Source organism: Hyla sarda, chromosome 3, assembly GCF_029499605.1.
Source record: "Hyla sarda isolate aHylSar1 chromosome 3, aHylSar1.hap1, whole genome shotgun sequence".
Lineage (NCBI taxonomy): Eukaryota > Metazoa > Chordata > Amphibia > Anura > Hylidae > Hyla > Hyla sarda.
In genome coordinates this window covers 437,963,161-437,987,546 of record NC_079191.1, presented here as the reverse complement: position 1 = coordinate 437,987,546, position 24,386 = coordinate 437,963,161, and the positions used below count along the sequence as shown (strand labels likewise).

The following is a 24,386-nucleotide window of genomic DNA, read 5'->3' as shown; positions in this document are numbered from 1 at the left end:
ACAGTATATAGTACAGAGCTGTGTGTGTACAGTATATAGTGCAGAGCCATGTATATACAGTATATAGTGCAGAGCTGTGTGTATACAGTATATAGTGCAGAGCCGTGTGTATACAGTATATAGTGCAGAGCTGTGTGTATACAGTATATAGTACAGAGCTGTGTGTATACAGTATATAGTACAGAGCTGTGTATACAGTATATAGTGCAGAGCTGTGTGTATACAGTATATAGTACAGAGCTGTGTGTATACAGTATATAGTGCAGAGCTGTGTGTATACAGTATATAGTACAGAGCTGTGTGTATACAGTATATAGTGCAGAGCTGTGTGTATACAGTATATAGTACAGAGCTGTGTGTATACAGTATATAGTACAGAGCTGTGTGTATACAGTATATAGTGCAGAGCTGTGTGTATACAGTATATAGTGCAGAGCTGTGTGTATACAGTATATAGTGCAGAGCTGTGTGTATACAGTATATAGTACAGAGCTGTGTGTATACAGTATATAGTACAGAGCTGTGTATACAGTATATAGTGCAGAGCTGTGTGTATACAGTATATAGTACAGAGCTGTGTATACAGGATATAGTACAGAGCTGTGTGTATACAGTATATAGTGCAGAGCTGTGTGTATACAGTATATAGTGCAGAGCTGTGTGTATACAGTATATAGTACAGAGCTGTGTGTATACAGTATATAGTACAGAGCTGTGTATACAGTATATAGTACAGAGCTGTGTGTATACAGTATATAGTGCAGAGCTGTGTGTGTATACAGTATATAGTGCAGAGCTGTGTGTATACAGTATATAGTGCAGAGCTGTGTGTATACAGTATATAGTGCAGAGCTGTGTGTATACAGTATATAGTGCAGAGCTGTGTATATAGATTATTACCTGATTATTAGGAGATGTTCATATAATCCAGTATCACAAGAATATTCTCCAGAACACCCGGAATCATGACTCCTCCCAAACATGTGACTGATCACATGACCATGACATCATCAATGGTCCTTTAGCCCTGTAAGATTTCCATTGTCCTGTAATCCAGTGATGCTCCGCCCCTTCCAGTGACATCATCTCCATGAGGTGTAGCTCCTCCTACTCTACATTCATGTATGGGACCTGTCCGGTAATAGGAATAGGTCCCACTGACTGTATGGACACTGGGGGGTTAACATGTGCCGAACAAGGTTGGGCCCTCCCACAGGTCGGGGTGAGAACTAGGGGAGGATAGTTACGCCCATAGGGGATATAGGAGACTCTCCTGCTTCCTCCCCTCCTCTTACCTCACCAGCATCGAGAGACGTCCTGCCCTCCCGCCCCTTTTGGTTTGTTATGATTTGTAATGTTTTCTTGTATTTATGTCTATTTAGGCCCGCGCTCCGGTTGTTCGGCGCGTGGGCTTGCTTGTTCACCCTTTTAAAAAAATAAATAAATAAATAAGCAAAAAAAAATAAATAAATAAATAAAAATAGGAACATTTTATGAAACGTAAAAAAAAAATTAAAAAAAAAAGGTGATTTACGTTTCAGAGGCCGTACTGAAGGCTTGTCTGCTCCCGTGGTGTTTACGATTGTTTTCTGCTTCTTGTGCTTATTTCTGTATTGTGTTTTTATTGTTCTGTTTGTCTTCCTTTTAGTCACAGCTGGCATGGAATGGTATGACCTTAGAAGATGGAAGATGCCGTGGGCAGTCATGCCCGTCGGGGGATCCGACGGTTGGCACTCCTCTGCGGCTGTGGAACAGGTCAATATCACCGTTTTTTGTTATATGGTTACTGCTATGCAGTGTTGAGTTAGAGTTGCACGCTATAGTGCTGTTTATTACTATTAATAAATTGGAGCTGTGACCACCACCTCAGCCCACTAAAAGAGAAGCACGGTGTCTGTTGTTATTTACCGAGCGGGGGGAGGGCAAAAGGTTTTGTAGAGGGAAGGTGTGTTCAATGCAGTCTGGCCTAGAGTACTGAGACCGACACAGATTCTGGCTTTAGATCTTTTCATCGGATGTTTCTATGGTTACTGACGGACAATTATAAACGTTTCATGAGGCCGCTTTCACACTATAAAGTTCTTCCGTTTTAAAGAGCCGTTAGAATGTTCCGTTATGAAAACCCTTACAAACGGCCGTTACAAAATCCCATTAAAGTCTATGAGATTTTTACATTATCCGTTCTAACCCGTCATAGCCCGTTATTAATAACGGATAATGTAAAAATCCTATAGACTTTAATGGGGTCTAAAGGGTAAACCAGCTGGCATTAGAGTTCTTGTTTGCGTTAATGCCCACCTGAGGTGCTGTAAATGTATGGTACACGTCAATAAGATTTGACATATAACTAAAACGTTTACAACATTCAGGACACGAAAAGTGGGTTCTACCCCATGTGAGCTATTAGACGTACCAAAAGATCTGATTCCTGATTGAAAACACTTCCCCAATTCAGGACATGGCCGACTTCTCTCCTGTGTGAGTTCTTATAAGTTTCCTTATGCGATTTCTGGCTAAAACATTTTCCCCATTCAGGACATGAAAACGGCTTCTGCTCTATATGAGTTCTGTGATGCAAAATAAGATTAGATTTTTGCAAAAAAAAAACGTTTCCTACTTACTGTGCATGAAAATGGATACTCCCCTGTGTGAGTTCTTAGATGATGCACAAGATTTGATCTATGGCTAAAACATCTCCCACATTCTGAACATAAAAACTGCTTCTCTCCTGTGTGACTTCTAAGATGATGAACAAGGGCGGATTTAATGGTATAACATTTGCCACATACTGGACATAAAAACTGATTCTTGCCTTAGATTCAGCACAAGGTTTGATTTCTTTGTAAAACACTTTGTACATTAAGGACATGAAAATGGCTTCTCCCCTGAGTGAATTCTTAGATGTTCCACCAGATTCGATTTCTGACCACAACATTTCTCACATTCAGGATGTGAATATGGCCTCTCCCCTGTGTGAATTTTCTGATATTTAACAAGACCCAAAGTTTTTGCTAAAACATTTCCCACATTCTGAACATATAAATGACCTTTCATCTCTGTGAACTCCTACTGCACAGAAAGTCTCTGGATTAGATGACCGGCGGTATCAGCGGATAGAGCGCTGCTGTCAGAGACTGAGGGTATAGTAGAAGTTCTTGATTCAGCATGTGTGGTATTGTTATCTTCTCCTTCATAATATGGAGATATAAGGAGATGTCCATGGGAGCCGCTCGTCCAGTCTGCACCTGCGAGAAAAAACATTATCTTTTTTATCCAAACAAAATGAGACAGTGAAATAGAGTGACAGAACGAGGGCTAACAGAGCGAGCGACAGACAGAGAGAGAGAGAGAGCGACAGAGAGAGAGAGCGACAGAGAGAGAGAGAGAGAGCGACAGAGAGAGAGAGAGCGACAGAGAGAGAGAGAGAGCGGGCGAGCGACAGACAGACAGAGAGAGAGAGAGAGCGGGCGAGCGATACAGACAGACAGACAGGCAGAGAGAGAGAGCGGGCGAGCGACAGACAGAGGGAGAGAGCGGGCGAGCGATACAGACAGACAGAGAGAGAGAGTGGGCGAGCGACAGACAGAGAGAGTGAGAGCGGGCGAGCGTCATACAGACAGAGCGGGTGAGCGAGTGCCACAGACAGAGAGCAGGCGGGCGAGCTACAGACAGCGGACAACAGACAGAGAGAGAGAGCGGGCGAGCAACACAGACAGACAGAGAAAGAGCGGGCGAGCGACAGAGAGAGAGAGAGAGAGCGACAGACAGAGAGAGAGTGGGTGAGCGTCAGACAGACAGAGCAGGTGAGCGTCAGACAGACAGAGCGGGTGAGCGAGCGACACAGACAAGAGAGCAGGCGGGCGAGCTACAGATGTTACGCCGAGCGCTCCGGGTCCCCGCTCCTCCCCGGAGCGCTCGCAACATCCTCGCTACTGCAGCGCCCCGGTCAGATCCACTGACCGGGTGCGCTGCGATACCGCCTCCAGCCGGGATGCGATTCGCGATGCGGCTGGCGCCCGCTCGCGATGCGCACCCCGGCTCCCGTACCTGACTCGCTCTCCGTCGGTCCTGTCCCGGCGCGCGCGTCCCCGCTCCCTAGGGCGCGCGCGCGCCGGGTCTCTGCGATTTAAAGGGCCACTGCGCCACTGATTGGCGCAGTTGTTCTAATTAGTGTGTTCACCTGTGCACTCCCTATGTATACCTCACTTCCCCTGCACTTCCTCGCCGGATCTTGTTGCCATCGTGCCAGTGAAAGCGTTTCCTTGTGTGTTCCTAGCCTGTGTTCCAGACCTCCTGCCGTTGCCCCTGACTACGATCCTTGCTGCCTGCCCCGACCTTCTGCTACGTCCGACCTTGCTCTTGTCTACTCCCTTGTACCGCGCCTATCTTCAGCAGTCAGAGAGGTTGAGCCGTTGCTAGTGGATACGACTTGGTTACTACCGCCGCTGCAAGACCATCCCGCTTTGCGGCGGGCTCTGGTGAATACCAGTAGTAACTTAGAACCGGTCCACTAGCACGGTCCACGCCAATCCCTCTCTGGCACAGAGGATCCACCTCCTGCCAGCCGGCATCGTGACAGTAGATCCGGCCATGGATCCCGCTGAAGTTCCTCTGCCAGTTGTCGCCGACCTCACCACGGTGGTCGCCCAGCAGTCACAACAGATAGCGCAACAAGGCCACCAGCTGTCTCAACTGACCGTGATGCTACAGCAGCTACTACCACAGCTTCAGCAATCATCTCCTCCGCCAGCTCCTGCACCTCCTCCGCAGCGAGTGGCCGCTTCCAGCCTACGACTATCCTTGCCGGATAAATTTGATGGGGACTCTAAGTTTTGCTGTGGCTTTCTTTCACAATGTTCCCTGCACTTGGAGATGATGTCGGACCAGTTTCCTACTGAAAGGTCTAAGGTGGCTTTCGTAGTCAGCTTTCTGTCTGGGAAAGCTCTGTCATGGGCCACACCGCTCTGGGACCGCAATGACCCCGTCACTGCCTCTGTACACTCCTTCTTCTCGGAAATTCGAAGTGTCTTTGAGGAACCTGCCCGAGCCTCTTCTGCTGAGACTGCCCTGCTGAACCTGGTCCAGGGTAATTCTTCCGTTGGCGAGTACGCCATACAATTCCGTACTCTTGCTTCCGAACTATCCTGGAATAATGAGGCCCTCTGCGCGACCTTTAAAAAAGGCCTATCCAGCAACATTAAAGATGTTCTGGCCGCACGAGAAATTCCTGCTAACCTGCATGAACTCATTCATCTAGCCACTCGCATTGACATGCGTTTTTCCGAAAGGCGTCAGGAGCTCCGCCAGGATATGGACTTTGTTCGCACGAGGCGTTTTTTCTCCCCGGCTCCTCTCTCCTCTGGTCCTCTGCAATCCGTTCCTGTGCCTCCCGCCGTGGAGGCTATGCAAGTTGACCGGTCTCGCTTGACACCTCAAGAGAGGACACGACGCCGCATGGAGAATCTTTGCCTGTACTGTGCCGGTACCGAACACTTCCTGAAGGATTGTCCTATCCGTCCTCCCCGCCTGGAAAGACGTACGCTGACTCCGCACAAAGGTGAGACAGTTCTTGATGTCAACTCTGCTTCTCCACGCCTTACTGTGCCTGTGCGGATATCTGCCTCTACCTTCTCCTTCTCTACTATGGCCTTCTTGGATTCCGGATCTGCAGGAAATTTTATTTTGGCCTCTCTCATCTACAGGTTCAACATCCCAGTGACCAGTCTCGCCAGACCCCTCTACATCAATTGTGTTAACAATGAAAGATTGGACTGTACCGTACGTTACCGCACGGAGCCCCTCCTAATGTGCATCGGACCTCATCACGAAAAAATTGAGTTTTTGGTCCTCTCCAATTGCACTTCCGAAATTCTCCTTGGACTACCGTGGCTTCAACGCCATTCCCCAACCCTTGATTGGTCCACAGGAGAGATCAAGAGCTGGGGTACTTCTTGTTTCAAGGACTGTCTTAAACCGGTTCCCAGTACTCCCTGCCGTGACCCTGTGGTTCCCCCTGTAACCGGTCTCCCTAAGGCTTATATGGACTATGCTGATGTATTTTGCAAAAAACAAGCTGAAACTTTACCTCCTCACAGGCCTTATGACTGTCCTATTGACCTCCTCCCGGGCACTACTCCACCCCGGGGCAGAATTTATCCTCTGTCCGCCCCAGAGACTCTTGCTATGTCTGAATACATCCAGGAAAATTTAAAAAAGGGGTTTATCCGCAAATCCTCCTCTCCTGCCGGAGCTGGATTTTTCTTTGTGTCCAAAAAAGATGGCTCCCTACGTCCTTGCATTGACTACCGCGGACTTAATAAAATCACGGTAAAGAACCGCTACCCCCTACCTCTTATCTCAGAACTCTTTGATCGCCTTCAAGGTGCCCACATCTTTACCAAACTGGACTTAAGAGGTGCTTATAATCTCATCCGCATCAGGGAGGGGGACGAATGGAAAACTGCATTTAACACTAGAGATGGACACTTTGAGTATCTGGTCATGCCCTTTGGCCTGTGCAACGCCCCTGCCGTCTTCCAAGACTTTGTTAATGAAATTTTTCGTGATCTCTTATATTCCTGTGTTGTTGTGTATCTGGACGATATTCTGATTTTTTCTGCCAACTTAGAAGAACACCGCCAGCATGTCCGCATGGTTCTTCAGAGACTTCGAGACAATCAACTTTATGCCAAAATGGAGAAATGTCTGTTTGAATGTCAATCTCTTCCTTTCCTAGGATACTTGGTCTCTGGCCAGGGACTACAAATGGATCCAGACAAACTCTCTGCCGTCTTAGATTGGCCACGCCCCTCCGGACTCCGTGCTATCCAACGTTTTTTGGGGTTCGCCAATTATTACAGACAATTTATTCCACATTTTTCCACTATTGTGGCTCCTATCAAGGCTTTAACCAAGAAGAATGCCAATCCTAAGTCCTGGTCTCCTCAAGCGGAAGACGCATTTAAACGGCTCAAGTCTGCCTTTTCTTCTGCTCCCGTGCTCTCCAGACCTGACCCATCTAAACCCTTCCTATTGGAGGTTGATGCCTCCTCAGTGGGAGCTGGAGCGGTCCTTCTACAAAAAAATTCTTCCGGGCATGCTGTTACTTGTGGTTTTTTTTCTAGGACCTTCTCTCCGGCGGAGAGGAACTACTCCATCGGGGATCGAGAACTACTGGCCATTAAATTGGCACTTGAGGAATGGAGGCATCTGCTGGAGGGATCAAAATTTCCAGTTATCATTTACACCGATCACAAGAATCTCTCCTATCTCCAGTCTGCCCAACGGCTGAATCCTCGCCAGGCCAGGTGGTCTTTGTTCTTTGCCCGTTTTAATTTTGAAATTCATTTTCGCCCTGCCGACAAGAACATTAGGGCCGATGCTCTCTCTCGTTCCTCGGATGCCTCGGAAGTAGAGCTCTCTCTGCAACACATCATTCCTCCTGACTGTCTGATCTCCACTTCTCCAGCCTCCATCAGGCAAACTCCTCCAGGGAAGACCTTCGTTTCTCCACGCCAACGCCTCGGAATCCTCAAATGGGGTCACTCCTCCCACCTCGCTGGCCATGCGGGCATCAAAAAGTCCTTGCAACTCATCTCTCGTTTCTATTGGTGGCCGACTCTGGAGACGGATGTTGTTGATTTTGTGCGGGCCTGTACTGTCTGTGCCCGGGATAAGACTCCTCGCCAGAAGCCTGCTGGTCTCCTTCATCCTCTGCCTGTCCCCGAACATCCTTGGTCTCTGATTGGTATGGACTTTATTACAGACTTACCCCCATCCCGTGGCAACACTGTTGTTTGGGTGGTCGTTGATCGATTTTCCAAGATGGCACATTTTATTCCTCTTCCTGGTCTTCCTTCAGCGCCTCAGTTGGCAAAACAATTTTTTGTACATATTTTTCGTCTTCACGGTTTGCCCACGCAGATCGTCTCGGATAGAGGCGTCCAATTCGTGTCAAAATTCTGGAGGGCACTCTGTAAACAACTCAAGATTAAATTAAACTTCTCTTCTGCTTATCATCCTCAATCCAATGGGCAAGTAGAAAGAATTAACCAGGTCCTGGGTGACTATTTACGGCATTTTGTTTCCTCCCGCCAGGATGACTGGGCAGATCTTCTACCATGGGCCGAATTCTCGTACAACTTCAGAGTCTCTGAATCTTCTTCCAAATCCCCATTTTTCGTGGTGTACGGCCGTCACCCTCTTCCCCCCCTCCCTACTCCCTTGCCCTCTGGTTTGCCCGCTGTGGATGAAGTAACTCGTGATCTTTCCACCATATGGAAAGAGACCCAAAATTCTCTTTTACAGGCTTCTTCTCGCATGAAAAAGTTTGCCGATAAGAAAAGAAGAACTCCCCCCGTTTTTTCTCCCGGAGACAAGGTATGGCTCTCCGCTAAATATGTCCGCTTCCGTGTCCCCAGCTACAAATTGGGACCACGCTATCTTGGTCCTTTCAAAATCTTGTGCCAAATTAATCCTGTCTCTTACAAACTTCTTCTTCCTCCTTCTCTTCGTATTCCTAATGCCTTTCATGTCTCTCTTCTTAAACCACTCATCATCAACCGTTTTTCTCCCAAACTTGTTTCTCCCACTCCTGTTTCCGGTTCTTCTGACATCTTCTCCGTAAAGGAGATACTGGCCTCCAAGAAGGTCAGAGGGAAAACTTTTTTTTTGGTTGATTAGGAGGGCTGTGGTCCTGAAGAGAGATCCTGGGAACCTGAGGACAATATCCTAGACAAAAGTCTGGTCCTCAGGTTCTCAGGCTCCAAGAAGAGGGGGAGACCCAAGGGGGGGGGGTACTGTTACGCCGAGCGCTCCGGGTCCCCGCTCCTCCCCGGAGCGCTCGCAACATCCTCGCTACTGCAGCGCCCCGGTCAGATCCACTGACCGGGTGCGCTGCGATACTGCCTCCAGCCGGGATGCGATTCGCGATGCGGGTGGCGCCCACTCGCGATGCGCACCCCGGCTCCCGTACCTGACTCGCTCTCCGTCGGTCCTGTCCCGGCGCGCGCGGCCCCGCTCCCTAGGGCGCGCGCGCGCCGGGTCTCTGCGATTTAAAGGGCCACTGCGCCACTGATTGGCGCAGTTGTTCTAATTAGTATGTTCACCTGTGCACTCCCTATGTATACCTCACTTCCCCTGCACTCCCTCGCCGGATCTTGTTGCCATCGTGCCAGTGAAAGCGTTTCCTTGTGTGTTCCTAGCCTGTGTTCCAGACCTCCTGCCGTTGCCCCTGACTACGATCCTTGCTGCCTGCCCCGACCTTCTGCTACGTCCGACCTTGCTCTTGTCTACTCCCTTGTACCGCGCCTATCTTCAGCAGTCAGAGAGGTTGAGCCGTTGCTAGTGGATACGACATGGTTACTACCGCCGCTGCAAGACCATCCCGCTTTGCGGCGGGCTCTGGTGAATACCAGTAGTAACTTAGAACCGGTCCACTAGCACGGTCCACGCCAATCCCTCTCTGGCACAGAGGATCCACCTCCTGCCAGCCGGCATCGTGACAACAGACAGAAAGACAAAGAGCGGGCGACAGACAGAGAGCAACTGTTACGCCGAGCGCTCCGGGTCCCCGCTCCTCCCCGGAGAGCTCGCAGCGTTCTCCTGTTCGCAGCGCCCCGGTCAGACCCGCTGACCGGGTGCGCTGCGATAATGTCCCCAGCCGGGATGCGATTCGCGATGCGGGACGCGCCCGCTCGCGGTGCGCATCCCGACCCGCTTACCAGACTCGTTCCCCGTCTGTGCTGTCCCCACGCGCGCAGCCCCACTCCCTAGAGCGCGCGCGCGCCGGCTCTTTGCGATTTAAAGGGCCAGTGTGCCACTGATTGGCGCATTTTTAATTAGTGTGTTCACCTGTGCACTTCCCTATATTACCTCACTTCCCCTTCACTTCCTTGCCGGATCTTGTTGCCATTGGACCAGTGAAAGCGTTTCCTTGTGTATCCCAAGCCAATGTTCCAGACCTCTTGCCGTTGCCCCTGACTACGATCCTTGCTGCCTGCCCTGACCTTCTGCTACGTCCGACCTTGCTCTTGCCTAATCCCCTGTACCGCGCCTATCTCAGCAGTCAGAGAGGTTGAGCCGTTGCCGCTGGATACGACCTGGTTGCTACCGCCGCTGCAAGACCATCCCGCTTTGCGGCGGGCTCTGGTGAAAACCAGTAGCAACTTAGAACCGGTCCGCCGGCACGGTCCACGCCAATCCCTCTCTGACACAGAGGATCCACCGCCAGCCTGCCGAATCCTGACAGTAGATCCGGCCATGGATCCCGCTGAGGTCCCGCTGCCAGTTGTCACTGACCTTACCACGTTGGTCGCCCAGCAGTCGCAACAGATAGCGCAACAAGGCCATCAGCTGTCACAACTGACTGTTATGCTACAGCAGCTTCTACCACAGCTTCAGCAACCATCTCCTCCGCCAGCTCCTGCACCACCTCCGCAGCGAGTGGCCGCATCCAGCCTCCATTTATCATTGCCGGACAAGTTTGATGGGGACTCTAAACTTTGCCGTGGTTTTCTCTCGCAATGTTTCCTGCATTTGGAGATGATGTCGGACCAATTTCCAACTGAACGGTCAAAGGTGGCTTTCGTGGTTAGTCTCCTGTCTGGGAAGGCCCTGACATGGGCCACACCGCTCTGGGACCGCAATGATCCTGTCACTGCCTCCGTACACTCTTTCTTCGCGGAGATTCGAAGTGTCTTCGAGGAACCAGCCCGAGCCTCTTCTGCCGTGACTGCCCTGCTGAACCTGGTCCAGGGTAATTCTTCTGTTGGCGAGTACGCCATCCAATTCTGTACTCTTGCCTCCGAATTATCTTGGAATAACGAGGCCCTCTGCGCGACCTTCAAAAAAGGCCTATCCAGTAACATCAAAGATGTGCTGGCCGCACGAGAAATCCCTGCCAACCTGCATGAACTTATTCATTTGGCCACCCGCATTGACATGCGTTTTTCCAAAAGACTCCAGGAGCTCCGCCAGGATATGGACTTTGTTCGCACTAGGCGGTTTCTCTCCCCGGCTCCTCTCTTCTCTGGTCCGCTGCAATCTGTTCCTGTGCCTTCCGCCGTGGAGGCTATGCATGTAGACCGGTCTCGCCTGACACCTCAAGAGAGGACACGCTGCCGCATGGAGAACCTATGCCTGTACTGTGCCAGTACCGAACACTTCTTGAAGGATTGTCCTATCCGACCTCCACGTCAGGAAAGACGCACTCCGATTCCGCACAAAGGTGAGACAGCTTTAGGTGTGAACTGTCTTACTGTGCCTGTGCGGATTTCTTCTTCTAACTCCTCCTTCTCAGCTGTGGCCTTCTTGGATTCCGGATCTGCAGGAAATTTTATTTTGGCCTCTTTCGTTAACAGGTTCAACATCCCAGTGACCAGTCTCGCCAGACCCCTCTACATCGCCTCTGTTAATGGTGAAAGATTGGACTGTACTGTGCGTTACCGCACAGAACCCCTCTTAATGTGCATTGGACCTCATCACGAAAAGATTGAATTTCTGGTACTTTCTAACTGCACCTCTGAAATTCTTCTTGGACTACCTTGGCTATAACGCCATTCCCCTACCCTTGACTGGACCACCGGGGAAATCAAGAACTGGGGTACTTCTTGCTACAAAAAATGCCTTATGTCTGCTCCCAGTCCTGCCAGTCAAAACCCTATGGCTCCTCCAATACCAGGTCTCCCCAAGGCCTATCTGGACTATGCTGATGTTTTTTGCAAAAAACAAGCAGAGACTTTGCCTCCTCACAGGCATTATGACTGTCCTATTGATCTCCTCCCTGGTACTACTCCACCGCGGGGCAGAATCTATCCCCTGTCTGCTCCGGAAACACAAGCTATGACAGAGTACATCCAAGAAAATTTAAAAAGGGGATTTTTCCGCAAGTCTTCCTCCCCTGCCGGAGCAGGGTTCTTCTTTGTCTCCAAAAAAGATGGTTCCTTACGACCATGCATTGATTACCGCGGTCTTAATAAAATCACTATAAAAAAACGCTATCCCCTACCTCTTATCTCGGAACTCTTTGACCGCCTACGTGGCGCCAACATCTTTACCAAATTGGATTTAAGAGGTGCATATAATCTCATCCGCATCAGGGAAGGGGACGAGTGGAAGACCGCGTTTAACACCAGAGACGGACACTTTGAATATCTGGTTATGCCCTTTGGGCTTTTCAACGCCCCTGCCGTCTTCCAGGACTTTGTAAATGAAATTTTTCGTGATTTATTATATACCTGTGTTGTGGTCTACCTGGACGATATTTAGATTTTTTCTTCTAACCTAGAAGAACACCGCCGTCATGTCCGCATGGTTCTTCAGAGACTCCGGGACAATCAGTTATATGCCAAGATGGAGAATTGTCTCTTTGAATGCCAATCTCTTCCCTTCCTAGGATATTTAGTCTCTGGCTAGGGACTTCAAATGGACCCGGACAAACTGTCGGCCGTGTTGGATTGGCCACGCCCCTCTGGACTCCGAGCTATCCAACGTTTCCTGGGGTTTGCCAATTACTACAGACAATTTATTCCACATTTTTCCACCATTGTGGCCCCAATTGTGGCCCTAACCAAGAAAAACACCAACCCTAAGTCCTGGAGTCCTCAAGTGGACGAGGCGTTCAACCGTCTCAAAACTGCCTTTTCTTCTGCTCCCGTACTCTCCAGACCTGATCCATCTAAACCCTTCTCACTGGAGGTAGACGCCTCCTCGGTGGGAGCCGGAGCTGTACTCCTACAGAAAAACTCTTCTGGACATGGCGTTACATGTGGTTTCTTTTCTAGGACCTTCTCTCCGGCGGAGAAAAATTACTCCATTGGTGATCGAGAACTACTGGGCATAAAACTGGCCCTCGAGGAATGGAGGCACCTGCTGGAGGGGTCCAAATACCCAATTATTATATACACTGATCACAAGAATCTCTCTTATCTTCAGTCTGCCCAACAGCTGAACCCTCGCCAGGCTGTTTTTTGCCCGTTTTAACTTTGAGATTCATTTTCGCCCTGCTGACTAGAACATCAGGGCTGACGCTCTCTCTCGTTCCTCGGATGCCTCTGAAATGGAAGCCTCCCTGCAACACATTATTCCTCCTTAGTGTCTGATCTCCGCTTCCCCAGCTTCCATCAGACAAACTCCTCCTGGAAAGACCTTCGTCCCTCCACGCCAGCGCCTCAGGATCCTCAGGTGGGGACACTCCTCACACCTCGCCGGCCATGCTGGCGTCAAAAAGTCCATCCAGCTCATCTCTCATTTTTATTGGTGGCCTACCCTGGAAGCAGATGTTGCTGATTTTGTTCGGGCTTGTACAGTCTGTGCCCGGGACAAAACTCCTCGTCAGAAGCCTGCCGGTCTCCTTCATCCTCTGCCTGTTCCATCCTGAGCTACCATGGTCTCAGATTGCTATGGACTTTATTACAGACCTGCCTTTATCCCATGGCAACACAGTCATTTGGGTGGTCGTTGATCGTTTCTCCAAGATGGCACATTTTATTCCACTTCCAGGTCTTCCTTCTGCGCCACAGTTGGTGAAACAATTTTTTGTGCACATTTTTCGCCTTCACAGGCTTCCTACGCATATCGTCTCGGATAGAGGCATTCAATTTGTGTCGAAATTCTGGAGGGCCCTCTGTAATCAGCTTAAAATCAAATTAAACTTCTCGTCTTCCTATCATCCCCAATCCAATGGGCAAGTGGAGAGAGTTAACCAGGTTCTTGGTGACTATTTGCGACATTTTGTTTCCTCTCGCCAGGATGATTGGGCCGATCTTCTACCATGGGCCGAATTCTCGTACAATTTCAAAGTCTCTGAGTCCTCCGCTAAATCCCCGTTCTTTGTGGTGTACGGCCGTCACCCTCTTCCCCCCCTCCCCACTCCCATGCCTTCTGGTTTGACCGCTGTTGATGAGGTTACCCGGGACTTCTCCACCATCTGGAAAGAGACTCAAAAATCCCTCATACATGCCTCATCCCGGATGAAGAAACATGCCGACAAAAAAAGAAGAACTCCTCCTGTCTTTGCTCCTGGAAACAAAGTGTGGCTCTCCGCCAAGTATGTCCGCTTTCGTGTCCCCAGTTATAAACTGGGACCACGTTATCTTGGACCCTTTAAAATCAAGTGCCAAATCAACCCTGTCTCCTACAAACTCCTTCTTCCCCTTTCTCTCCGTATTCCCAATGCTTTTCATATCTCTCTCCTTAAACCGCTTATCCTTAACCGCTTCTCTCCCAAGGTTGTTGCTCCTACTCCTGTCTCCGGGTCCTCAGATGTCTTCTCGGTTAAAGAAATTCTTGCATCCAAGATGGTCAGAGGTAAAAAAAAAATCTTGTAGATTGGGAGAATTGCGGTCCGGAGGAGAGGTCATGGGAACCTGAGGATAACATTCTCGACAAGGACCTTATTTACAAATTTTCAGGCGCTCATCAACCGCCGGGACCCGTGGCTAATACCACACATCGCCGATCGTGGCGATGTGTGGTATTAACCCTTTAGAAGCGGCGGTCAAAGCTGGCCGCCGCTTCTAAAGTGAAAGTGAAGGTGACCCGGCTGCTCAGTCGGGCTGACAGGACACCGGGTGGGCCCTTACCTGCCTCCTCGGTGTCCGATCGGCGAATGACTGTGGGACCTATAACACTGCAAAAAAAATGTTAAAAAAAAGTGTTAATAAAGGTCATTTAACCCCTTCCCTAATAAAAGTTTGAATCATCCCCCTTTTCCCATTAAAAAAAAAAAACAGTGTAAAAAAAAAAAAAAAAAAAAAACATATGTGGTATCGCCGCGTGCGTAAATGTCCGAACTATAAAAATATATTGTTAATTAAACCGTACGGTCAGTGACGTACGCGCTAAAAAATTCCAAAGTCAAAAAAAGCGCATTTTTGGTCACTTTTTATACCATTAAAAAAGGAATAAAAAGTGATCAAAAAGTCAGATCAAAACAAAAATCATACCGATAAAAACTTCAGATCATGGCACAAAAAATGAGTCCTCATACCGCCCTGTACGTGGAAAAATACAAAAGTTATAGGGGTCAGAAAATGCCATTTTTAAACGTATAAATTTTCCTGCATGTAGTTATGATTTTTTCCAGAAGTGCGACAATATCAAACCTATATAAGTAGGGGATCATTTTAACCGTATGGACCTACAGAATAAAGATAAGGTGTAATTTTTACCGAAATATGCACTGCGTAGAAACGGAAGCCCCCAAAAGTTGCAAAATGGCATTTTTTTCTTCGATTTTGTCGCACAATGATTTTTTTTTCCGTTTCGCCGTGCATTTTTGGGTGAAATGACTAATTTCACTGCAAAGTAGAATTGGCGATGCAAAAAATAAGCCATAATATGGATTTTTAGGTGGAAAATTTAAAGAGTTATGATTTTTAAAAGGTAAGGAGGAAAAAACGAATGTGCAAAAATGGAAAAACCCTGAGTACTTAAGGGGTTAAAGGGCCAGTGCGCCACTGATTGGCGCATGGTTTTAATTAGTGTGTTCACCTGTGCACTCCCTATGTATACCTCACTTCCCCTGCACTCCCTCGCCGGATCTTGTTGCCATCGTGCCAGTGAAAGCGTTTCCTAGTGTGTTCCTAGCCTGTGTTCCAGACCTCCTGCCGTTGCCCCTGACTACGATCCTTGCTGCCTGCCCCGACCTTCTGCTACGTCCGACCTTGCTTCTGTCTACTCCCTTGTACCGCGCCTATCTTCAGCAGTCAGAGAGGTTGAGCCGTTGCTAGTGGATACGACCTGGTTACTACCGCCGCAGCAAGACCATCCCGCTTTGCGGCGGGCTCTGGTGAAAACCAGTAGCAACTTAGAACCGGTCCACCAACACGGTCCACGCCAATCCCTCTCTGGCACAGAGGATCCACCTCCTGCCAGCCGAATCGTAACAGCAACAAACAGACAGGGCGAGCAAGAATCCGAGAGCAGGAGAGTGAGCGACAGACAGAGGGTGACCAAGCAACAAAGAGCTGTCTTTATACAGTATATAGTACAGAGCTGTGTGTATACAGTATATAGTGCAGAGCCGTGTGTGTACGGTATATAGTGCAGAGCCGTGTGTGTATACGGTATATAGTGCAGAGCCGTGTGTGTATACGGTATATAGTGCAGAGCCGTGTGTGTATACGGTATATAGTGCAGAGCCGTGTGTGTATACGGTATATAGTGCAGAGCCGTGTGTGTATACGGTATGTATAGAGCAGAGCTGTGTGTATACGGTATGTATAGAGCAGAGCTGTGTGTATACGGTATATATAGTGCAGAGCTGTGTGTATACGGTATATATAGTGCAGAGCTGTGTGTATACGGTATATATAGTGCAGAGCTGTGTGTATACGGTATATAGTGCAGAGCTGTGTGTATACGGTATATAGTGCAGAGCTGTGTGTGTATACGGTATATAGTGCAGAGCTGTGTGTGTATACGGTATATAGTGCAGAGCTGTGTGTGTATACGGTATATAGTGCAGAGCTGTGTGTGTATACGGTATATAGTGCAGAGCTGTGTGTATACGGTATATAGTGCAGAGCTGTGTGTATACGGTATATATAGTGCAGAGCTGTGTGTATACGGTATATAGTGCAGAGCTGTGTGTATACGGTATATAGTGCAGAGCTGTGTGTATACGATATATTGTATAATTTACAATTGTATATGCTAGAATAGAGGCAACTAGGGGTAAACTACACTACAGGGATCCCTATGTCCTAGGGACTCTGGCTATGGGGACCCTAAACACATAGGTACCGCATCAGATGCGGGACTGGGACACCACAGTATATAGTGCAAAGCTGTGATTCTGACTCCACCCACACGAGACTGATCACCTGATCATGACATCATCAAAGGTCCTTTATCCCTCTAGACTCTTTGAGGCCTTAGACAAAACTAGACTGTGAGGTCCCTCACCCCCACACAACCCCTCCCCCCTATCCAGTGAATGTAAGAGAATGGCGGTGTACACAGTGTAAGCATCAACAATAATCTGGGGAGCAAGCAGGAGTTCTGGTTGGGGTTTAATTACATAAAATAATCCCTCCACACCAGGACAACATATTACTACTGCTAATACCATCATACTGTTATTATATAATATAATAACCAATATATAACCGATAACACTGTATACAAGGGACAAATCATTCACCGCACCATGACTACACATTACCACTAGAGATGAGCGAATTTACAGTAATCCGATTCGTCACGAACTCCACACAGGCTCTGCAGACCATATTAGTGATCACATACAGTTACATCAGGTGACGTCTTCTCTGATGGGAGTCGGTCACTTTCCTTTTTCTTCTCCATCCGGCCCAGACCGTCATGATGATTTCTTCTTTCAGCCACAACTCGTCTCCACAGAAGCGGCCAGACAAACATTTTATCCTCTGCACTTTTCCAGCACCTATAGAGGTAAAAAAAAAAAATAATAACAACCCCCTTAGTGTTCCACGCGGTAAAGTGTGTAGATAAGTGAGTTGGGGAAGAGTAGGTCCCCCCCCCCCATTAGGTAGTTACGTGGCTTTAGTAGGTAGACGTGTCCTTTCAGATTGTTTCCGCCATTACACAGGTGCCTCAAGTAGGTAGGTGCCACCTGTAGGTACTTATTCCCTGTATATAGCTGCCCCTTGTAGGTAGTAGCAGCCTCCTATAAGTAGGGGTTACTCACTGTAGGTAGGTACCTACCCTTGTACATAGTTGACTCCCGTATAAATTTGCAGTTCCCTGTATATGGTTGCAACCCCCTCATATATTAGTAGCAGCAGCCACCTTAGGTTGTAGTAACTCCTACTAGCAATATCAGCCCCCTTTAATAACCCCCTTTAGGTAGTGATTGCAGTCCTCCGGTGACCCCTTTGTATAGTAATAGCAGACCCCTTTAGGTAGTACACGAAGTCCCCTTAAGTGACCTTCCACTTTAGTCAGTAATAGCAGGTCTCTTTAGTGACCCCCTTTAGGGAGAAATAGCAGTACCGTTAGTGACCCCCTCATTAGGATACAATAACAGTCCTCTTCATGACCCCCTTTAGGTCGTAGTGACCCTTCCCCCCCATGATGTCCTTCCTATAAAAGGAGACACTGGTTCCTGAATAAAGGGAGATTTATTATTATACCTGAAGACTGGTGTTGTCTGTTTCTTTGGATAAGGGGGCGCGATATTCTCTAGTTCTGCCTACGGATATTGCCTGTGGTATGCTGGGGCTTTTCGTCTGGAAGGAGAAGTCGCTGTTGGCGGAGGGGGACACTGAGAGGTCCCTTGTCAGTCCGTCACAATTGGTCGCTGCAGTGGGATCTGACTTCTCCAGAATCAACACTGAGACCAGTCCAGCTGGGGGAGATACAGCCGTTGGCTTGACCCCCGGTCTCAGAAACTTACCCTGGCAAGGAAGAGCCTGTAAGGATGGGGGATTTTCGAAGAGAGGTTCAATGGTTCCTGGGTCTCTTCGGCAAAGATCCTTCATGAGAGATTGTGAACAGGGTCCTTACACAGCTGACACGAGAGAGCCTTAATTCGCTTGCAGATTTGGGAAGTTGTGCGCGGCTTATTACTGACTCCTCGAGAAAAAGTACTGCCCACCCCAGAACAGCACTTTAGGGAACAGGTCCACTTGCAGCTTCGCTACTTCAGAGATCAACCCACGGGCAGCAAAATGGCTGAGTTGCACAGATTGGTGCAGCAAGAAATGGAGCTCGAGGCTCATTACCGTGCATTGTGCTGGTGGGCAAGCTGCAGGCAGCCAGAGCCAAACACAGCCTGTTCTCCAGAAGGGACCGACTTAGGCTGGCCTGGTCTATTGTGGGACGCATTCGAGGAGCAATACGACTTTGGCCGTACGAAGGCATACAGGCTATGGGACATCCAGGACAAGCGGAGAGAGATGCTGCCGCAATCGGAGATACCAGACCTGGAACCGGATCTATGTTGGTTGACGTACCAGGATTGGTACCTCGAAGAAGACTACTTGTCCTCGTTTGAGGGGGATTTCTATGGTCCTGAGCGCTGTACAACAGAGGAAACCGGCACAGACGAGACTGCTGGTCTCTGTCCTCCCCTTCCCCTGAATTGCACACCTGACCGCGACGCTCTAGCAGTATCTAGTCAGGACACCATGGTGGAAGTTCCGGCATCAGGGCAGAGTTCTGCTACATTCTACTCAGCACCGAACACTGCTGGCAGCCCTGCAGTTAGAGGGAACAGTAATCCCTGCACCGGTCCAGTCGGGATCCCAGGCAGTTGGCCCGGATCCCCAGCGGCTGTGGAACAGTACAGGAGCTGGCACAGGTGGTGCAGCTCCTCAGCGGCAGATATTGCAACCGGATGAGGAGGCAGTCGGCACCCTGCCCCTTCGACCAGCGACAGATGGAGTTTTTGTTTGGGAAATGTTGTTTGGGAGGGCCTCGGAGGCTAGCCTCCTTCCCACAGACTACGGGCTTGACCAGGCCTTCCTCCTCCCCTGGCCGGAAACGCCCCATTGAATTTTATGCAGGGTTTGCCGGTATTCGATTACGTTATTGCCACTGACCGAGAGGAGCTCCCAGAGGACCATGAAAGAGTGACTGAGCGGAACTCTGACTTGCTTCAGGGGTGGGCATGAGTAAGACCGGGACTTTGATGGACTTGTTGGATATCTTACTAAAATAACTTTATTTGCTGTTTTCATGACACCTTCTGCACATGGTCCACATTTTGCACACAGTACACCTGCACACGGTCCACTTTCTGCACACTGTCCACCTTCTGCACACTGTACACCTTCTGCACACTGTACACCTTCTGCACACGGTCCACATTCTGCACACGGCACACATTCTGCACACGGCACTATATAGGAATATACCTTTATTGGATTATCTTCCAGACTTACTGTCACCTGTATTGTCTTTACTGCCCCTTCCCCTGTGATGTCCTTCCTATAAAATGAGACACTGGTTCCTGAATAAAGGGAGATTTGATTTTTATACCTGAAGACTGGTGTTGCCTGGTTCTTTGGATAAGGTTCTTTGGAGTGTTAGAGTAGCATGTGGTGCGATGTATAGCTTAGGGAACCTTTGCTGTGTATTGTACTGTCATGCTTTGTGTGATTGTAATTTATTGTATGACTTGTAATGACTGAACAGACAATGAAGCTCTTTCAATAACGGTTCTTTGGATAATGGGACACTGTGTGGCTTGCCAGGAGCTGCCTCATAATCAACAGGGCAAACATGTCCGTCCGGGACGGCCGCAGGTTCAACAGGAGCCTGCTCAGAGACTATTCTATCTTGGACAGCCCGGCCGTCAATGAAGAAGAGAAGTGAAGACCTCTCTCCGTCCCCCATGTCCCCCCCAGTAGTTTGGCCCTGTGATCTGCCCCCAGCCACGCCCCATAGCCCACACCTCTCCCCAGATCACAGAATGTATTGTTTGGTTTTGCAGATTTCTTGTGCTTTTCTCTTTCAGGATTGAGCGGAGTGTTAGTATAGCACGTGGTGCGATGTATAGCTTAGGGAACCTTTGCTGTGTATTGTACTCTCATGCTTTGTGTGATTGTAATTTATTGTATGACTTGTAATGACTGAACGATCAATAAAGCTCTTTCAATAAAGGTTCATTAGATAAGGGGTATGCTGGGGTTTGTCGTCTGGAAGGAGAAGTCGCTCTTGGCGGAGGGGGAAGTTGAGAGGTCCCTGGTCAGTCCGTCACAAAGCATCCTGGATTTTTTCTTCTTATATAGTGCAGCATAGGCTATTATAAGAGAATAATGTAGAGGTTCTTGTGTATCAACGTAATGCAGTGTTTCCCAACCTTTTTCGGGTCGGGGCACACCTTGGAAAAAAAATTTCCATGGGGCACCGCTACCAAGGTTGACGAGCAAGGAAAAAAAAAAAGGAAAAAACGGTAAAAAACGCAATGCACTATATCTATTTATCAGTGAGTATGTAGTTTAAAGTGCTGCTTTATACAGCAACTCACCAATGACGTCTTCTCTAATTTGCATCGTTGCCTTCTCTTCTCCATCTGGTCTGGGCCATCATCACGATTTCTTCCACCCACAATTCTTCACCGTTAAACCTGCAAAACAAACCTATTAGGCGCCAAACTTTTTTTTCTTTTTTTTTTTTACATGGGTGACAGAGGGGTGTAGAAGAGTGGACATGGGTGACAGAGGGGTGGACATGGGTGACAGAGGGGTGTAGAGGGGTGGACATGGGTGACAGAGGGGTGTAGAGGGGTGGACATCGGTGACAGAGGGGTTTAGAGTGGTGTAGAGGAGTGTACAGAGGGGTGTAGAGAGGGGTGTAGAGAAGCGTACATGGGTGACAGTGGTGTAGAGGAGCGTACATGGGTGACAGGGGTGTAGAGGAGCATACATTGGTGACGGGTGTAGAGGAGCATACATGGGTGACGGGTGTAGAGGAGCATACATGGGTGACAGGGGTGTAGAGGAGCATACATGGGTGACAGGGGTGTAGAGGAGCGTACATGGGTGACAGGGGTGTAGAGGAGCGTACATGGGTGACAGGGGTGTAGAGGAGCGTACATGGGTGACAGGGGTGTAGAGGAGTGTACAGAGGGGTTTAGAGGAGTGTACATGAGTGACAGATGGGTGTACATGGGTGACAGAGGGGTGTAGAGGAGTGTACATGGGTGACAGATGGGTGTACATGGGTGACAGAGGGGTGTAGAGGAGTGTACATGGGTGACAGATGGGTGTAGAGGAGTGTACATGGGTGACAGATGGGTGTAGATGAGTGTACATGGGTGACAGATAGGTGTACATGGGAGGGATTACATGGGTGACGGGGAGGGATTACATGGGTGACAGGGAGGGATTACATGGGTGACAGGGAGGGATTACATGGGTGACTGAGGGGGTGGACATGGGTGACTGAGGGGGTGGACATGGGTGACTGAGGGGGTGGACATGGGTGACTGAGGGGGTGGACATGGGTGACTGAGAGGGTGAACTTCTCAACATAATCAGACCACAGGTGTGCACATAATGGGTGGCTTCCCTATGTCTATCTCAGGAGACTCCTGAAACGTCCAGCAGCTCGCATGCCAGCGAGCGTTTTCAGCCCCCCCCCCCCCCCCTCAGAATTAGCGTCCACATGGCCAGGAACACACCGTCCAGCAAGCAGCAAGTCTGGGATGGAAGGTTCTGAAGACACCGAGTGGAATAACCTCTGAGCAGTCTATTGAGCACCGGGTGATTATGTTCTGTATATCTCTCTGAGATATATTTTGTACATGGATGAATTTGGAGATAAAGAACTTTTTAAGTGCAATTCCCAGTCTATGTCTGTTTCTATATATATGACTGAGGGGGTGGACATGGGTGACAGGGGGGGATTACATGGGTGACAGGGAGGGATTACATGGGTGACAGGGGGGGATTACATGGGTGACAGGGAGGGATTACATGGGTGACAGGGGGGGGTGGACATGGGTGACAAGGGGGGTGGACATGGGTGATAGAGATGGACAGGGAGGTGGACCAGGCGGACATAGCTGAAGGGGGGGGGGAGGTGGACATGGGTGACAGGGGTAGTGGACATGGTTGACAGGGGGGGTGGACATGGGTGACTGGGGGGGTGGACATGGGTGACAGGGAGGGTGGACATGGGTGACAGGGGAGGTGGACATGGGTGACAGGGGGGGTGGACATGGGTGACTGGGGGGGTGCACATGGGTGACTGGGGGGTGGACATGGGTGACAGGGAGGGTGGACATGGGTGACAGGGGGGGATTACATGGGTGACAGGGGGGGGGGTTACATGGGTGACAGGGAGGGTGGACATGGGTGACAGGGGGGGTGGACATGGGTGACAGGGGGGGGGTGGACATGGGTGACAGGGAGGGATTACATGGGTGACTGAGGGGGTGGACATGGGTGACTGAGGAGGTGGACATGGGTGACTGAGGGGGTGGACATCGGTGACAGGGGGGATTACATGGGTGACAGGGAGGGATTACATGGGTGACAGGGAGGGATTACATGGGTGACAGGGGGGGTGGACATGGGTGACAGGGGGGGGTGGACATGGGTGATAGAGATGGACAGGGAGGTGGACCAGGCGGACATGGCTGACGGGGGGGGGGTGGACATGGGTGACAGGGGTGGTGGACATGGGTGACAGGGGGGGGTGGACATGGGTGACTGGGGGGGTGGACATGGGTGACAGGGAGGGTGGACATGGGTGACAGGGAGGGTGGACATTGGTGACAGGGAGGGTGGACATGGGTGACAGGGAGGGTGGACGTGGGTGACAGGGGGGGGTGGACATGGGTGACAGGGGGGGTGGACATGGGTGATAGAGATGGACAGGGAGGTTGACCAGGCGGACATGGCTGACGGGGGGGGGTGGACATGGGTGACAGGGAGGGTGGACATGGGTGACAGGGAGGGTGGACATGGGTGACAGGGGGGGTGGACATGGGTGATAGAGATGGACAGGGAGGTTGACCAGGTGGACATGGCTGACGGGGGGGGGGGGGGGTGGACATGGGTGACTGGGGGGGTGGACATGGGTGACTGGGGGGGTGGACATGGGTGACTGGGGGGGTGGACATGGGTGACAGGGGGGGTGGACATGGGTGACAGGGGGGGGGGTGGACATGGGTGACTGGGGGGGTGGACATGGGTGACTGGGGGGGTGGACATGGGTGACTGGGGGGGTGGACATGGGTGACTGGGGGGGTGGACATGGGTGACTGGGGGGGTGGACATGGGTGACAGGGAGGGTGGACATGGGTGACAGGGAGGGTGGACATGGGTGACAGGGGGGATTACATGGGTGACATGGAGGGATTACATGGGTGACAGGGAGGGATTACATGGGTGACAGGAAGGGATTACATGGGTGATAGAGATGGACAGGGAGGTAAACAAGGCAGACATGGCTGACGGGGGGGGTGGACATGAGTGACGGGGTCGGGGGGGATAGAGGGTGGACCTGGGTGACGGTGGGGGGATTTAGACAGGGTTGAGAAGGTGAACAGAGGGGTGGAAAGGGTACGGTACCTTAAGCAAGCCGGCCCGCACAGCTTGCAGTTCCACAGGAGGCACGGGAGTACGGAGCTGGTGCAGCTCGTTCCGCCCCAGGGCACCATATCCGGCTCACTGCGCCGCAAGGGAGAGGGGGACGGAGGGGGACGCAGGAGACGGAGAGTGAAGGAGGGGGACGCGGGGGACACAGGGAACAGAGGGGGAAGGATGGGAACACGGGTCACGCGGCAGACGCAGGGGACGGAGGGGAACACAGGAAACGCAGGAGATGCAGGGGGACGCTGTGTGCGCACGCAGACTTCCCTTCCCCCCTGCGCCGTCAGGCCGGGGGGGGACATTTAAAAAAAAATAATAGTAAAAAATAAAATAAATCACGGCAAAATCCCGCGGCAC

At 50.2% G+C, this 24,386-nt stretch overlaps 1 protein-coding gene and 1 long non-coding RNA gene across 4 annotated transcripts in view; both read right to left on the bottom strand.

Moving 5' to 3' along the window:
• The window catches only part of LOC130363176 (oocyte zinc finger protein XlCOF7.1-like), a 30,766-nt gene extending 29,720 nt beyond the window's left edge, over positions 1–1,046 (bottom strand). The window contains exon 1 of one of the 2 annotated variants that reach the window (XM_056568613.1): positions 901–1,046. The gene's annotated coding sequence lies outside the window, so the exon portion shown is untranslated. Of the gene's footprint in view, positions 1–899 lie in introns of both variants that reach the window. The other variant, XM_056568614.1, reaches the window with a different exon arrangement.
• A 952-nt stretch (positions 1,047–1,998) lies between these two features.
• LOC130363183 (uncharacterized) lies at positions 1,999–24,161 on the bottom strand. 2 transcript variants are annotated; one of them, XR_008891751.1, is made up of 4 exons: positions 24,009–24,161; positions 20,957–21,055; positions 17,168–17,407; positions 1,999–3,245 (listed from the first exon to the last, which is right to left on the bottom strand). It is a non-coding gene; the product is annotated as an uncharacterized LOC130363183 (long non-coding RNA). The 2 variants fall into 2 exon arrangements; XR_008891750.1 differs by lacking the exon at positions 1,999–3,245 and having other exon boundaries at positions 17,042–17,407.
• Between the last annotated feature and the right edge of the window lie 225 nt (positions 24,162–24,386).